This window comes from Erinaceus europaeus, chromosome 13 (assembly GCF_950295315.1).
Source record: "Erinaceus europaeus chromosome 13, mEriEur2.1, whole genome shotgun sequence".
NCBI lineage: Eukaryota > Metazoa > Chordata > Mammalia > Eulipotyphla > Erinaceidae > Erinaceus > Erinaceus europaeus.
The window spans coordinates 34,505,996-34,518,183 of NC_080174.1; positions in this window are offsets into that span (position 1 = coordinate 34,505,996).

The following is a 12,188-nucleotide window of genomic DNA, read 5'->3' on the forward strand; positions in this document are numbered from 1 at the left end:
GGAAGTCTATTTTAGGTATATTTCGATGGGGCCGTGACTTTACTAATTTTTGACTGAGCCTGAGAGCTAACATGCAGATGGTCTGAAATTATTGTCTGGGTAGATAGTGTCAGGGTTGGAAATAAATCCAGAAAGCTGGATTAGGGCAGAGAATAGCTCCCAAATACTGGAAAGGTATATAGATACCGTTAACTGTAAGCCCCATCAATCTGACCCAGGGCCAATCTCTATTAGTATTTAGCAAAGGAGCCTCTGTAACCCCTACATCCCAGTCAGTCTGAGCTCACATTCCATAGTCATAGCTAGGGACATTCTAGGCTGCACTAATTTCAAAACCAGTCTTCCTTGAGCGCTTCAGAGAATGGGGCAGTCCATACCATTATTGATCTACACTAAGAGCAAGGTCCTGTAGAAAGAGGTCCACAAAAGGGTTTGCAATGTTGTTCCTGTTGGAGATGACTAGTGATGATATAGAGAGTGATCTGTTGGAGGTCTAGGCCCATCATATCTGTGTGGGAATCCCAGGATTTCCTGAGTAGGGCCCTGGATGATGGGAGTGGCCTGGGAGTGGCCTGGTAGTGACCAAAATGGGCCATCATTAGAGTGTGTCCACCTCTCACTCTATCTGACAGGGTTAGGCTTAAAGTTATTGAGGGGTGTGAAATAGAAAGTAGATGAGGAATTTATCTAGGTTAAAGTACTAAATATTTGATTCAGTACTTTATAGTGTATTTTTAAGGTCTTTCTACTTGCTTGTTGTACTTACTGAGTCCCTGTAGATTATTGTGTACTATTATTAAAGGTACATATTTTCCCCTAACTTATGAGTACATGTGTACATGTGCTCTATTTGATGGGTCCTGGTCTATATCTAGGTTCTATAACTTTATTAGGAAGTGTGCCACCCAAAATGGAACCAAGGAATCTTATGAACTAGAAATGGTCTCATATGAGTATTTGAGCTGGAGGTTTGACTTCCCAGGTTGGCATCTCTGGACACAGTCTGAAGTGACACATGTTGACGTGGCACTGGTTGCACTGATTTGGATGACATCAGCAGATGCAATATCAAATGATATGGGCTGAGGGAAGCATGAAGGAAAATGAGCCAAGCCCTAGAGGTTCCATATAAGACCTTACCATGATTTATATCATTTAATGCTATTGACAAATAATTATATCTAATATACTGACAAGACTAGTTGCTTCTGGTCTCCCTGGTCTATGATTGTAGGTAATTTAATATTTCAAAAAATATTATTAGAAATTCATTAACAAATATTTAAGCCCAGTGTTGAAATTCAGTCAGATTATTAATTTGAAACCTTAAGTGTTTATATTGAAGGAATATATACTCATAGTTGAAGTCTATAGATTAAAAGCTTGAGACACTCAATTTTTCCCCTCATATTGATAAAATAGTGATTTATAAGACCATAAGTTAATAGTAGTATATATTAACACCATTCCCATCACCAAAGGTCTATGTCCCTATCCCACCCACCCCCATATTGGAGCTGAAAAATCTACCCTACCCTACCCCCAGAGGTTTTTTTTTTATTTACTTCCTTTTGTTGCCCTTGTTGTTTTATTGTTGTAGTTATTATTGTTGTTATTGATGTGGTCATTATTGGATAGAACAGAGAGAAATGGAGAGAGGAGGGGAAGACAAAGAGGGGGAGAGAAAGATAGACACCTGCAGACCTGCTTCACAGCTTGTGAAGCGATTCCCCTGCAGGTGAGGAGCTGGGGGCTCGAACAGAGATCCTTACCACTGGTCCTTGTGCTTTGCGCCACATGCACTTAACCCACTGCGCTACTGCCCGACTCCCCAGAGTTTATTTTTTAGTTTGGTGTAATACTCCAAACTCTGTCAATTTCTGCTCAGCATTTCCCTTTATGTTCTTTCTCAACTTCGGTTTATGAGTGGGATCATCCCATACTCATCTTTGTCTTTCTGATTTATCTCATTTAACATAATTCCTTCTAGCTCTATCCAAAATGGATTGGAGAAGGTGGGTTCATTATTCTTAATAGCTGAATAGTATTCTACTGTATATATATCTCACAACTTTCTCAGCCATTCTTCTGTTGTTGGGCACTAGAGTTGTTTCTAAGATTTGGCTATTACATATTGTGCTGCTATGAACATAGGTGCACACCTATCTTTTTGAATGGGTGTGACTGAGTTTTTAGGACATATACCCAGGAGAAGAGTTATTGTGACATAAGGAAGATTTATTTCTAGCCTTTTGAGAGTTTTACAAATTGCTCCCCATGGGGGGTTTAACCACTTTACATTTACAGTATTTACATTTAGTGCAGGAGGGTTTTCTTTCCCCCACAACCTCTCTAGTATTTGTTGCTGCTGTTGTTTCTGATGTATGCCATTCTCACAGGGGTGAGGTGGTATTTCATTGTTTTCTTTATTTGCATTTCTCTGACAGTCAGTGACTTTAAGCAATTTTTCATGTTTGTTGGACTTCTTTATCTCCTGTAGTGAATATTCTATTCATATACTCTCCCCACATTTGGATTGGATCATCTGCTTTTTTGATCCTAAGTTTTTTTTTTATTTAAGAAAGTATTAATTAACAAAACCATAGGGTAGGAGGGGTACAATTCCACACAATTGCAGAAGGTAGAAGGTCTGGCTTCTGTAATTGCTTCCCCGCTGAACAGTCCATACTCCCAGTCTGCCTCTCTCTTTCCCTAGTAGGGTGGGTCTCTGGGGAAGCGGAGCTCCAGGACACATTGGTGGGGTCTTCAGTCTAGGGAAGCCTGGCCGGCATCCTTGATCCTAAGTTTTTTGAGCTCTTTATATATTTTGATTATTAGTCTCTCTTCTGATATATGGCATGTAAAAATCTCCCATACTATAAGAAGTCTCTTTATTTGAGTGATGGTGTCTTTTGCTGTGCAGAAACTTTTCAATTTGATATAGTCTCATCAGTTTAGTTTTTTAATTCTTCCTTGCAATTGGATCTGTATAATCCAAGATGCCCTTGAGATTTAGATATAAAAATATCCCACCAATATTTTCCTCTAAGTATTTGATATTTTTTTGTCTATCATCCAGATCCTTGATCCATTTGGAGTTGGCTTTTGTTTCTGGTGAGATAAAGTGGTTCGATTTCATTTTTCTGCATGTTTCAACCCAATTTTCCCAACAGTATTTATTGGAGAGATCTTCCTTCCTCCATTTAATAATTTGGGCTCCCTTATCAAAATTAGACATGAGGACCTTTTATTCTAAAAAAAAAAAAAAAAAGCCAAAAAAGAGGAAAGAGAGACACTATTTCTTTTATTTATTTCTATAATTTTTATTTATAAAATGGAAACACTGACAAGACCATAGGATAAGAGGGGTACAATTCCACACAATTCCCACCATCAGAACTCTGTATGCCATCCCCTCCCCTGATAGCTTTCCTATTCTTTAACCCTCTGGGAATATGAATCCAGAATCAAACACATCCTCTATACAAGCAGTAGATAAGAAATAGGTATTTATTCCGGGGTTCAATTAACCAACATTACTTGATTTGCATATTTGTGGGAATAGAAGGGCCCCATGAAAACTGAACACTGTGAAAGAAGAAATACACAGTAACAAGTTAGGGTAAGGCAATAGTCAGTAAATGATACTGTATATCTGCCATGGCATGGACTTGTTCCTGAGACAGTAAATAGTCCAGCTTGGCTAAGATAAAGGTATGTTTAGAAAAGTAGTCATGATAGGATGGAAATGTATCAAAGGACTGAAGGAAAGACTATAAGAAGAGAAAATAAAGGCAGTGTAGTCAGAATATACAACTCTCTGAACAGTGCTATAGACAAAGAGTTTGAATTTAATTTAGCAAAGCATGGCCAGTTGTAACTTTTATAGAAATGCACTGTTTTATCAGGACTAACAGGAAAACTAACTAGGAAACAGTGAGCAAGTAGAGAATTCAAAGAAAAGAAAAGACCAAAATAGCAATGGACATCTGGTCAAAGCCAGCCATTGGTCTTGAGAACTTGGCTCCTGATGTACTGATGACTCTCCCGCTTCAGTTTCTTGTCATACTAACTGTTGTCTACACCCTAGATAAAATGCTGTTCTCACTTCCTTGAAAATGAAGTCCTAGAAGAACAGGAAGGCCAGAGGAAGGGCACCACCTTTACTTCCCAGCTCTAAACTATGGATAGAAATGCATGAAACAGATCCTTTCACTGCAGGGGAATTGTCGAGCTAGCGACGCGAGAGAGATATGACCCAGGAACCAAGCTCATGGAAGTGATGCAATTCAAATCTTTATTCATCCGAGCACCCCAGAGTGCCAAGTGGTTAAGTGCGGTTAAGCCAAGTGGTGCCAACCGCAATGGCTGGAATCCACCTCCTCATCTACTCCTGGGCTTCTCCAGGCTGGAAAATGGAAGAGCCAAGTTGGAAACAAAAGTGGCTTGACAATACCATACATGGTTAGGAAAGGGGCAGAGAAAGGTGAAAGGGGGCTGAGAAAGGTAGGGACTTCCTTAACAACTGTTGCTAGGGGTTTAACTGATAAGATTAATAATACCCTGCAGTCTTGAGGGTAGAAAAATAATATATTAAATGAGCAGAATGGGTGGGGAAATAAGGTGGAGGCCTTAAGTCATTTGTTAGGCAAAGCAGAAGATTGATATATAGATAGTAAAAAGGTTGGGCCATAGTATCTAGGAATGCAGGGTGGAGCAGGGAAAGTTGGCTTAATAGTTTAAGGGATGCTGGCTTAATATTTTAAGGAATGAGGCAGAAAAATGCACAGTGCTTTGTGAGACAGGGAATCTGATAAGGCGAGGCAAACCTTGGGGGGTCTCATGTCCTCAGTAGAGAAAGAGACTGACAGGATGGATGCCTACCTCTCAGGTCATGCCCTGCCAAGCTCTACCACATCCTCACAATTTCCCTACAGGGAATCAGTGATCTCCCTTTTCCTCTGGCCTAATTTCAAGACCTAGAGCTATAGTGACTTTGTCACCCTTGTGGAGAGACACAGCATTTACAAGAGGGAAGGCACTGAACTCCATAATTCACTCATGAAAGCTTAAAGGTGTGAGAGAGGGTGTGATTTCCACATATAATATTTTGTTCCACACTCAAGGGTGTGCTCCAAGACAGAGGTGAAGTAGTACAAAGCAATCTACAATTGTGTTTTGGGGATATGTGTGCTGAATTTAAAAGAGAAGAAAGGTTTAATATGCTTTGATTCCATGGAGGCACATAGGTCATCAAGACTTGTGATCTGTCTTCAGCTTTACAAATTAGAAAAATAAATATGTCAGTATTCCTGAAGTAAATGAATGGCAGAAGACTGACTTGAATTATCCAATCTCACCTGAGAGCCATACAGGAGCCAGATCAACACTTCATTTGGAGAAAGCAGCAATATATCACCCAAGTCCTAAGTTTGTCATTGTTCTCCATGTAACCTCTTCCCTGAATCAAAGTTTCTAAGGACCTGTAAGTACATAAATTGTTCACCAAGTTTACTCAAAATGGTTTTGTTGATGTCTTTCTTTGTGACAGGTCCAGTGCTAGTAATTCAGACAGAATGCTATCTGTCCTCTTGAAAAGTACAGTGATGTCAAATTAGGCATACCTCCCCTGGCTGGCTAGTGAGTCAAAGGTGAGTATTAACTAGATTTTAAAGAATGTATTCAAGGTAAAAAAAAAAAAAAAAAAATAATGATGAGCTATTTGAAACCCACAAAAGAAAAAAATCCAGGTATCTCTCGTTGAGCACTGAGTTTAAGCTCTAAAAAAACTCCAACTCAATACATACTTGCTTAGAACTAAAAGCAATTTATCATGCCTTTGTGTGTGGCAAGTTTCTTCCTTTGTAAGGTGAGTTATAAACATATTTTCTGTCTTCTGCAACACAAGTTTAGTATAAGGAAGACATACATGAAAGTATGTTTGTAGTGGGAGTTGGGACAATAGCACAACGGGTTAAGCACACGTGGCGCGAAGTGCAAGTACCAGCGGTAAGGATCCCTGTTTGAGCCCCTGGCTCCCCACCTGCAGGGGAGTCACCTCACACACAGTGAAGCAGGTCTGCAGTTGTCTATTTTTCTCTCCTCTTCTCTGTCTTCCTCTCCTCTCTTCATTTCTGTCTTACCCAACAAAGATGACATCAGTGACGACAACAATAATAATAACTACAAAACAAAAACAAGGGCAACAAAAGGGGATAAATAAATAAATATTTAAAAAATAAATTATGTTATAGTAAGAAAGAACTGGTGGTGGAAACTGCCTGTGTTCAGTGCCTTTCAGTAAGTAGTAGTTAACTATTTTTGCCTATCCCTAACTGAAGAAGAAGAATAAGGCCAGTGTAAATAATATAGGAGAAATTTATGGCAGTTCCCTACAGTATAATTCATCTAAAATAGGTGCATTGAGAGTAGATGTATGTTGGGAATTATACATCTGTTTACAGAAGTAAATTTTTATTAAAAATCAGTCATCGGCTTTATTCCTTCTGTCTGGTTCCTGAAGATTAGTTGGTTCTAGTTGATGAGATACTAAATATGTATAAAACTCCAATTCAGTTGTTCTCACAAATAATAAGAGGAGGATGGGGACACAGGAAAGTCTATACAAGTGCTCATCCACAAAAATAGAAGAGAAGATGTTTAGAACAAGTAAAAATAAAGTCCTTGCCTTTAGGTTCATAATTAGTCAACAATTTGTTCTGCTTTATATCTTAACTCTTTTTCAGCCACTAGTTTCCAGATGATACCATGATACCAACCACCATGTGTCTTGGAGCCTCCCCAGAGCACCGTCCCACTAGGGAAAGAGAGAGACAGGCTAGGAGTGTGGATCAACCTGCCAATGCCCATATTCAATGAAGTATTACAAAAACCAGACCTTCCACCTTCTGTACCCCACAATGATCCTGGGTCCATACTCCTAGAGGGATAAAGAATAGGGAATCTATCAAGGGAGGGAATGAATATGGAGCTCTAGGGGGTGGGCACTGTGTGGGAAATGTACCACTCTTATCCTATAGTCTTGCCAATATTTCCATTTTATAAATTAAAAAATAATAAAGTCCTTTCTCTTCTCAAGTTCTTTCAAACCATTTCTTTTTATTATTATTATTTATAAAGTAGAAACACTGACAAAACCATGGGATAAGAGGGGTACAATTCTACACTGTTCCCAGCACCAGAACTTCATATCCCATCTCCATCTCCTCAAAACATTTCTAAGTGTTACCATTACATTTCAGGATTTAATGCAGCATTAAAGTATTTAATTTCAAAGATTCAGCCAGTGCCATTTAGCTGCAGTGAAAGTCAAGGTAGAGAATATTAATTCTCTATGAATTAATTTCTATGTAATATGAAAAAATATCTGGGAGTGGAAAATTAATTTCACAGGGAGTTTCTCCTAAGAAGCAACTGACAACCACCTCAGTGGAAGTAGTAGCTGGACTTTTATCAAAGAGATCACTTTATTTCCTGAATGCTCAGTATCAAAAGATTTGTCCTATGTTCAACCTTGTACTCAGTAAGACATGGTTAGGTCAAAATGATTTGAAGAGGTATCACTTTTATCCCTTCTGCTTCTTTAACTGCCAGCTCCCTGCAACCTCCCATATAATACTTTGTTCTTGTAATTTGACAACAAGCTCTTGTCTAGTAGGTTACTGGGAACGATATGACATGGAGCATAAAGGAGGGCACATTGCTTTGCTTTTCATCTATAGTAATAGTTCTGACTGGGTTATTTTATACCCAATAGATACTTTGGTCTGGAGTCCAGTTTGTGTGTGGTGTGTGTGTGTGTGTGTGTGTGTGTGTGTGTGTGTGTGTGTGTGTGTGTGTATGTGTTATGGGGAGGTTCTTCTGATACCCAGATAATAAAAGTCAAAGGTGCTACTTAATGTCTCCAATGCTCTACAAAGTCAAGAACTCTCCAACCCAAAAACAAAGTTCTAAGAGTGAGAAGCCCAAGACTGAGGAGAGAGCATAATTGTCATGCAAAAGATTTCATGCCTGAGACTCTGAGTTCATAGGTTCAACCCCTAGTACCCCTATACCACTGTAAATCAAAGCTGAGTAGTTCTCTTTTTCTCTCTTTTTTTCTCTTTCTCTCTCTTGCTAAATAAATAAAATATTTAAAGAGAGAGAAGCCCAGCTTCTTTTTATTTTCTAACTCCATGTACTACCTTTTAAAAAGATGTATTTATTAATTTTTATGAAAGAATGATAGAAGAGGGCACTGCCCAACTTTGGCATATGTGATGCTGGGGCTCCTACATCTACCAAAGATCTTGTGCACCCAAGTCCTGGACTCTACCTACTGAACCACCTTCCCTGGGTCACACTGCATACTAGTTCTGTTCTCTTAACTAAGTACTCATATGTTGACAGTTACATTATCCACCAAACTGTGAGCTAGTGATATCAATTCCTTTTAATTAATGAGAAATTTTAATTAGCTCATTATCTCTCCTCCCTGTGCTCATTTTTTATCTTCAGTGAAAGCAGCATATGGATATCTCACAGCCACCAGCTCGCAGAGAGAAATGTGTGCGCGTGTGTGTGTGTTTTAGTGATTTAATAGGGTTTATAATATTATAAGACAACGGGTATAGTTTGGCTCCAGTCCACCACCAAAGTTCTGTGCTTCCAATCCCCTAAGGATAACCACCATAGTTCTCCTAAGGTCTTGGAGATAGGTTGCTTATTAATATTATTTTTTTGCAAGTTCATGTTTTTCAGTTCTCTATATTCCATTTATGAGTTAAACTATCTAATGGCTGATTTTTACTTCTCTGCTCACTTCATTAGGTATAATTACCATCAGTTCTATCCATTTTGCCCTGAAGGACACAATATAGTTTTATTTTTAATTGCTGAAGAGTGTTCAATTAAGTATATGCCCCATAATTTCTAGAGTTAGTCATCTGTTAATAGTATTTAGGTCTCTTCCATATTTTATCTATTGTGAATAATGTAGCTATGAACATAGGGTGCATATACACCTTTGAAATGTTTTCATGTCTTTTGAATAAATGCCTAAGAGAGTTATTGCTAGATTATTTAAGGATTCTCCATTCTGTTTTTTCATAATGGCTTTTCAGCACAGTTCTTTGGCAACACAATCTGTTTTCTTCCAATTTCTTGTTGATATTTTCAAAGAAAGGAAGGGAGCTGAGTCAGTGTAGTTCAGTACTTAGTTACAGTTGAGTAAGTCACAGAGCTCTGAGGACTGAGCTCAGAAACACAAACACATGAAGAACCAAGAGTTTGAAGATCACTTCCTTTTTCTTTGATATCCCCATCCACATAACCATCTTCACAGTAGAATCACCCCCATGAAAATTTCCCTTCATAAGTCTTAGAGCAAGAGCTCTATAACTCTTAGAGCAAGCAAGGATTCTTCTCACAGCTGATTGAAAGACAGCAGAGAAAGCTCATCAATCACACTTACCTAACGTGCTTCATGTTAACATTAACAAGCATTCTCTTAAAAATAGAGGATTATTGGGGTGGAGTCAAGATGGGGACTTTGGAGTCTCAGCTGCCTTGAGCTCCAAGAGGCAGCAGCTTGCAACCTGGAATCCTGTGGATCTGGTAGGATACTGCTGTCTATAAGAGGATGAACACAGGCCGGTCAGAGTAACACAAAAATACAGTACCATAGCACTCTCTTGGGCTGACAAATGGAGGTCAGGGGGACAAAGGAAAATCCTTTGATTATTTCTGAGCTCACCCCACGCCCCCACCCAATACCTGCACGCAGGGGCAGCTGAGCCTCTTCTAGCAGGCTCCACGCTGAGCTATTTTCTTTACCAAGATTCCTGGCTCACCAAAGGTGTCATTCCAAGCCTCTTCCTTTAAATTCTCTCTCTTTTTTTTTTAAGTGGCTGGAGCTCTATTTGAGTGACAAAATACCTGACCAGTCAGAGTCTCATCCCTGCCTGGGAAAGACTACGTGGAGGGTTTTTTGTTTGTTTGTTTTTAGGATACTTCTTTCAATTAGCTATATTTTCTCAGGCTGCCTGCAGCCAATTGAGTGGTCCAAGCTGCAGACTGACTGTTAGGGGTTTTCTACTCTATTTTATTTTATTTTATTTTATTACTATTATTACTATATACACGTGTCCCTTTTCCATCCACCTTCTTCAGGTTGACCAAACTTAACCTTTGTTGTTTTTTCCATTGCTAGGTGACTCAGTATCTGATTCATTGTGAGAGGAACTTGTTTCTCTCTTCCTCTTCTCTCTACTCTCCTTTTTCCCTCCTCCTAGCTAATTAAAAAAAAAAAACCTCTTTCCTTTACTGCTCTTCCTTTTACTGCTCTTCCTTTTTTCTTCTTTCCTTCTTTTTTTCTTTTTTTATACTTTTCTTCCTCCATCATTCTTTTATTTTCTGAATTCACTGATACTCACTTATGAATTATTTGAGGGAAGAAATCTGACTTGGAGTGAACTCTATGGGTGTCTTTCTTGCCTACTTCCCTTTCTCCCCTTTCCCTAGAATTTATAGAGGACAGTAGATTTGCATAATTGTCTATTCTTGCTTTCCCTTTTTTCCTGTCTCTTTCTTTTTCTTTTGTTTGGTTGCTATTTTTTCTTGGACTGCAGGTGTTGTTTGGCTAAATGGTGTGGTTATTCTTCAACATAGTATTGGAAGTTCTTGTCATAGCAATCAGGAAAGAGAAAGAAATCAAAGGAATACAGATTGGAAGGGAAGAAGCTCTCACTATTTCCAGATGATAAGATAGTATACATAAAAAATCTTAAAGAATACAGCAGAAAACTACTGGAAGTTATTAGGCAATATAGCAAGGTATCAGGCTACAAAATCAATGTACAAAAATCAGTGACATTTCTTGATGCGAACACTAAATCTGAAGAAGTAGACATCCAGAAATCACTCCTATTCACTATTGCAGCAAAATCAATTAAAAAACCTAGGAATAAAGTTGACCAAAAAAGTGAAAGACTTGTACACTGAAAACTATGAGTCACTATCCAAATAGAAATAGAAAATGATGCCAAGAAATGGAAAGACATCCCATGCTCATAGATTGGAAAAATTAATATCATCAAAATGAATATTCTCCCCAGAGCCATATACAAATTTAATGCAATACCCATCAAAGTTCCACCAAGTTTCTTTAATAAAATAGAACAAAAACTACATTCATTTATCTGGAACCAGAAAACACCTAGAGTTGCCAAAACCATCTTCAGGAAAAGAAACAGAAATGGAGGCATCACACTCCCAGATCTCAAACTATATTATAATGCCATCATCATCAAAACAGCCTGGTACTAGAACAAAAATGGGCACACAGACCAGTGGAACAGAATTGAAAGCCCAGATCTAAACTCCCACACCTATGGACATCTAATCTTTGATAAGGGGGCCCAAAGTATTAAATGGAAGAAGGAGGCTTTCTTCAATAAATGGTGCTGGGAAAACTGGGTTAAAATATGCAGAAGAATGAAATTGAACCACCTTATCTCACCAGAAACAAAAATCAACTCCAAATGGATCAAGGACACGTATGTTAGACCAGAAACTATCAAATACTTAGAAGAAAACATTGGTGGAACACTTTCCCACCTAAATCTCAAGGACATCTTTGATGATACAAACCCAATTGCAAGGAAGACTAAAACAGAAACAAATCAATGGGACTACATCAAATTGAAAAGTTTCTGCACAGCCAAAAAAAACCTATCACACAAACAAGGAGACCCCTCACAGGATGGGAGAAGATCTTCACATGCCACACATCAAACAAGAGACTAATCACCAAACTATAGACAGAGCTCAGCAAACTTAACAACAAAAAAGCAAATGACCCCATCCAAAAATGGGCAGAGGATATGAACAGAACATTCACTACAGAAGAGATCCGAAAGGCTAACAAACACATGAAAAATTGCTCCAGGTCACTGATTGTCAGAGAAATGCAAGTAAAGACAACATTGAGATACCACCTCACCCGTGTGAGAATAGCATACGTCAAAAAGGACAACAGCAACAAATGCTGAAGAGGCTCTGGGGACAGAGGAACCCTTTTGCACTGCTGGTAGGAATGTAAATAGGTTCAGCCTTTGTGGAGAGCAGTCTGGAGAACTCTCACAAGGCTAGACATAGACCTTCCATATGATCCAGTAATTCCTCTCTTG